Here is a 6,000-nt window from a genome sequence, read left to right on the forward strand (position 1 = left end):
TCCGACTGCGAAAAAGTTATTTTGTATCAGAAAGAATCTTTTACACGTCAAGTATAGCACGGTTAAATACTACGTTTTGTGTAAATATATATAACGTGGTTAAATACTTCATTTTGTGTGTTGTCTTGTCGATCTGAAAAGCTGTCCGGCTGCGAAAAAGTTGTTTTGTATCAGAAAGAATCTTTAATACACCAAGCATAGAGTGGTTAAATACTATATTTTGTGTGAATGTATATAACATGGTTAAATACTACGTTTTGCGTGTTGTCTTGTCGGTTTGAAAAGCTGCCCGATTGTGAAAAAGTTGTTTTGTATCAGAAAGAATCTTTAACACGCCAAGCATAACGCGGCTAAATACTACATTTTGTATGATGGCGGACTGCTAGGATGACGGTCAAGTTGGGCGTAGATACTAGATGTGTGTGAATAGGTTTGGAGGCAACAACAAAAAATTTTGCAACTTTGATGTATGGCTTGATGAACCCTGTGAACAGGAATGCTACAAAAAATCTTTGCAATATGTTCATGATTTGACTAAAAAACAGTTGGAATATGAACGAGAATATAAACGAGAAATTGCGGAGTTGAAGGAGAAACTCAAAGAGGTGGAAGAAGAAAAAAGTAAGCCGGAAGAGAAATTTAAGTGGTTGGAGCAGAAAATACTAGGCAGTGGTGACTAAACAATGACATGTATGTGTTAAGTATAGTGCTTTATCTTTATGTTTTCCGTGTCATATGTTTCATTAGTTGTACTGCATTTAAATAATATTTAGTTTCTATATTTGTGTTTGTGTTGTAGTGTCAAAATAATGAAGAAACGGGGAAATAAAAACATAATGCGCATATTATGTAAGCATAAAAAATTATTGTTATTATTTACATAAAATAATATTTACATAGTGTACATAAAATATAAAAAAAGAAAATCAATGTGTCCCACAAGGTGGCTGTTTCAATGCAGACACTGGCCTGAGGTTCATCCCATCCCACCCGGATACGCTATCAGGATCATCCTCATCACGTCGCTTCTTTATATGAGGATGCGTTTCAGCATGATCGTCAGTAGTGCTTGCAGGATCGGTAAAAGGGGTCGTCGGTACATTAGCAACCTACAAATATTATAAGTCAGCTCACTTTTGTTATAGTGAATTGCTCATTTCCTCCGTGGACGTAGGTCAATTGACTGAATCACGTTAAATGCTTGTGTTTCCTTTAGTATATTTCTCTTTTATTGTTTTATTTATCGCCGTTCAAGTGTTGCTTTACTAGCTTCCGCATGACACCTGACTTTTTCGGTCCTAACACTACACAGATATTAGACAGCATTTTAAGCAATTTCAAGCTTCGTCACTGCCACATCAGTGATTTGGATAGGCATTCTATATAGTTTTCTTAAATTTTGTCGCTTAACGAAGTGATAACAAATGAGATTGGTTTTTTGTTCGGAAGGAGCTCAGGGAGGTAGGAAGTCTTGAGGTAACTGGTTGTTTGAAACGTAGAAACAACTTCTTGCAAAAATGTAGGGTAAAGCTGCGTACAAAACACTCTTGTGATCCGACCCTTCCCCGACCCTGTACATAGCGTGTTAAATACTACATTTTTTGTGAATATATAGCGCGGTTAAATACTACGTTTTGTGTGTTGTCTTGTTAGTCTAAAAAGCTGCCCGACTGTGAAAAAGCTATTTTTTATCAGAAAGAATCTTTAACACGTCAAATATAGCATGGTTAAATACTACATTTTGTATGATGGCGAACTGTTGGGATGAGGGTCAAGTTGGGAGCAGATACTGGATGCGTGTGAACAGGTTTGGAGGCAACAACAGAATTTTTGCAACTTTGAGGTATGACTTGATGAACCCTGCGAGAAGGAATGCTACAAAAAATCTTTGCAGCATCTTCATGATTTGACCAAAAAACAGTGGGAATATGAATGAGAAATTGGGGAGTTGAAGGAGAAACTCAAAGAGGTGGAAGAAGAAAAAAATAAGCTGAAAGAGAAATTTAAGTGGTTGGAGCAGAGAATACTAGGCGGTGATGACTAAATAATGATATGTATGTGTTGAGTGTAGTACTTTATCTTTATATTTCCCGTGTCATGTGTTTTCATCAGTTGTACTGCATTTAAATTATGTTAAATGTCAATGTTTGTGTTTGTGTTGTAGTGTGAAAATAAAGAAGAAACTAGGAAATAAAAACATAATGCGCATATTATGTAAGCATAAAAATTGTTGTTATTATTTACATAAAATAATATTTACATAGAGTACATAAAATACAAAAAAATAAATAAAAAATCAATGTGTCCCACAGCCTGTGTGCTTCAATGCAGCCACTGGCCTGAGGCGCATCCCATCCCGCCCGGATACGCTATCAGGGTCATCTTCATCACGTCATTTTTTTATATGAGGATGCGTTGCAACATGATCGTCAATAGTGCTGGCAAGATCGGTAAAAAGGGTCGTCGGTCCATCAACAACCTACAAATATTATAAGTCATCTCACTATATGAAAATATATATTAGTAATGTACGTGTCAAGTCAAAAAAAGGTTCTTACCATGGTCTCGTCGGGCTCCTGAATATAAGCATCCGTCGCATCCTGCTCAGCATCACACAAAGTGACCTCCGTGACGGGCTGAGATGAAGCCTTAATAAGAAAATTATAAAGTTATTTATTGCGAATCAATAAGATAAAAAAATATTTAAATTTAATAGTAATACAAACATACCTGTGCTTGTGAAAGATCCACACCACCCGTCGACGATGAGCCATAACTCAGTCAGCGCCCACCGTCCACATCTCGGGTCGACTGATCCTCAGCAGCGGTCGATGGGCCTGAAAATATCTGCTCCTAATTATGTCCGATAATGCTCGTGCCCGTGATCAACAATGGATCTGACGGGATCATCTGTGATGCGGCTGGAGTGAACGCCAACTGAAGGTTATACGATGACATGCTGCTGGAATGCTCGTCTGGCTGATAGAGGTCACCCGGCAGATCATCTCCAACATCCTCATCAGGTGCCTGAACGGGTGTCTCAACGCCCCCTTGCTGGGGACCACCTTCTCGCCAACCCCCACGACCTCGTGGGACAGCCCTGCCTCGTGGGTCACCCTTGCCTCGTGGGACAATCGTGCCTCGTCGTCCCCTCGCTCGTGGGACATGCATACCTCAATGATAGTGCTCTGGCGCCACATAAGCAGGGACATGCTCTAAGCGCTCGTCCTCTCTACCTCGATGCAGTGTCCGGGCAGCCAACTTTGTAACCTGCCGGCCATACTCCTGCAAAGCGACCACAAGATCGCTGGCATGCTGCTGCATCTGCAGTCCCAACTGGTGGACTAAATGTAGACCAATATTCTGCACAACATGTAAAATATAAATTACAGAACGCTATATCACAGTTATAAGTAAGAATACCAAATAACATACCAGTGCCTCGTGCCTCCCGGCGTATGGAACGTACCCACCGCCAGCTCGATGAATGGGGTTCCCAACAAAAAGTCGGGTAACGCCGCGGTACCAGGGCATATAATCATGTACAATATCCTGCCAACTCGGTGAAGGGGGCAGAATCAAGTGAAATCGCTGGTCCCAATTAAATATGATCGTGTAGTTATGCCAAATATTGGTCGTCCACCCCAGTACGATCATCTCGCTGGCAATGTATGGTCTCCTAGGTGGGCGATGTCGGTATGATATGCGGCCTGCCAAACTGGCGAAGCACCCGCTCGGTGGCATGATGCTCCACAATATCAAGGCAGAACAACGGGACAGAAGAGCCCCACATAAGTTGGTCGGCCGAGCAATAATCGGGCAAGCCAGCTCAACACGTCGCTGTATGGAGTCCAGATGAACTATTAAGTAACAACAGAAAACGTCAGTATATGCAACTTGTGTTTGTAGCAATGACAAATAAACTTAGATATACATTTACATGTGTGCCATCCAGCAAATCCAATATATCCCTGCACAAGGAGAGATTATGCCGAGCCTCGTACTCACGCGTATGTCCCCGTCGTAGTACCCACCTCCTAGCTAGAGGAGAAACTCCGGTAGTACATCCAGATCTAATGGTGGTAGAGGTGGCTGCAACGACAGAAACCACTCCTAGACCCAAACCTAACATAAAATTTGACGTAAAATTTAAGATATATTTTTACTAGGTCTGTTAAAATGAATAGAGTAATTCGAATATGTTGTCACCTGTAGTAGCTGCAAGAATCCAGCAACCTCACGTTGGTTGCCCATGCTCGCCCAGCACACATGCTTGTACAAGTAGGCGAGAACAGCACAACCTCAGCTGTACTGGGGTAAATTATCTAGCCGCTCAAGATGATGAAGAAATCTCAAGCTGACTAGGTTCCCCGAAGTGTTCGGGAATAAGACCTCTCCAAACAACAAGAGTAGCAGCAACCTCGTATATCGGTCAACATGATAATCTGGTGTATCGCCATCGATCTGAGGATGCAATGCCTCCAACCACAATCGAATAGTCGTCAACGGAAAACGACTAGTCCCATGTAGTACATTCTCATCCTCTGGCCGGAAAGCAGTGAGTCGCTGCAGCATGTCCAGGTACTGCACACGTGTCATCTCTCTCATGCCAGGCGGCAGAGCAATGGGCAGTCCATCAACGGGCAACCTATATAAAACCTCCACATCCTGCAATATGACGGTGGCCTCGCCAATAAGCAGGTGGAATATGTGCGTCTCCGGTGGCCACCGCTCTATCAAGGCCGTGACCAAGACCAATCGAGCTGCAGCCGCCCGATCTCAATCAACCTGTAGGAACCCGTGTCCCACCGGCGCGCGACTACACGATCATGGAGAACTCTGTCATGCAGAAAGTCCCACATGTCGTCCACTCTCCTGGCGCGGAGAGTTTTGGTGAGTAACTCACCCTCCCATATGTGGGTGGACCTATGATCGCCTTGTAACGAGAGCAGCTCATCGTTGGAAGGTCCGGGATGAATAGGCAGCACCTCCATGTCGTCTACTCTAAATTAAACAACATTAATTACATGTTAGTTTTATAATTTTATATGTTTGTTTGTAAATTAAAAAATAAATTTTTATAGTTAAATATTCACATATGGGTTCTAGACTCGATATTTGGAGCCTAGTAGCACCAATTTATCCTGATTTCTTCTATGTGTTAGTTTTATTATTTTACATGTTAGTTTGTAAATTAAATTTTTATAAATAAATATTCACATATGGTTCCAGGCTCCATATTTGGAGCCCAGTAGCACCAATTTATCCTGAATTCTTCTATGTCTTAGTTATATTACAATTTTATATGTTAGTTTATAAATTAAATAATTAATTTTTATAATTAAATATTCACAAATAGGTTCCAAGCTCGATATTTGGAGCCCAGTAGCACCAATTTATCCTGAATTCTTCTATTTGTTAGTTTTATTATTTTACATGTTAGTTTGTAAATTAAATAATTATTTTTTATAAATAAATACTCACATATGGGTTCCAGACTCTATATTTGGAGCCTAGTAGCATCAATTTATCCTGAATTCTTCTATGTGTTAGTTATAGTATAATTTATATGTTAGTTTGAAAATTAAATAATTAATTTTATAATTAAATATTCACAAATGGGTTCCAAGCTCGATATTTAGATCTCAGTAGCACCAATTTATCCTAAATTCTTCTATTTGTTAGTTTTATTATTTTACATGTTAGTTTTATAATTTTATATGTTTGTTTATAAATTAAATAATTATTTTTTATAATTATATAATATTTAATTATTAAATATTCATATTTGGGTTCCATGCTCGATATTTGCGGCCGAATAACGCTAAATATATGTTGACTACAATTGGACAGAGCTTGTGTTTGATCTATCAGTTATTTTGATGTATTTTTCAGTATAAGAGATACTTAAACTACAGAAAAATTATGCTAAAAGACACTACATTTTACTACGCTAAAAGGCACTACATTATACTACGCTAAAAGACACTACATTATACT

Source organism: Nicotiana sylvestris, chromosome 3, assembly GCF_000393655.2.
Source record: "Nicotiana sylvestris chromosome 3, ASM39365v2, whole genome shotgun sequence".
NCBI classification, from domain to species: domain Eukaryota; kingdom Viridiplantae; phylum Streptophyta; class Magnoliopsida; order Solanales; family Solanaceae; genus Nicotiana; species Nicotiana sylvestris.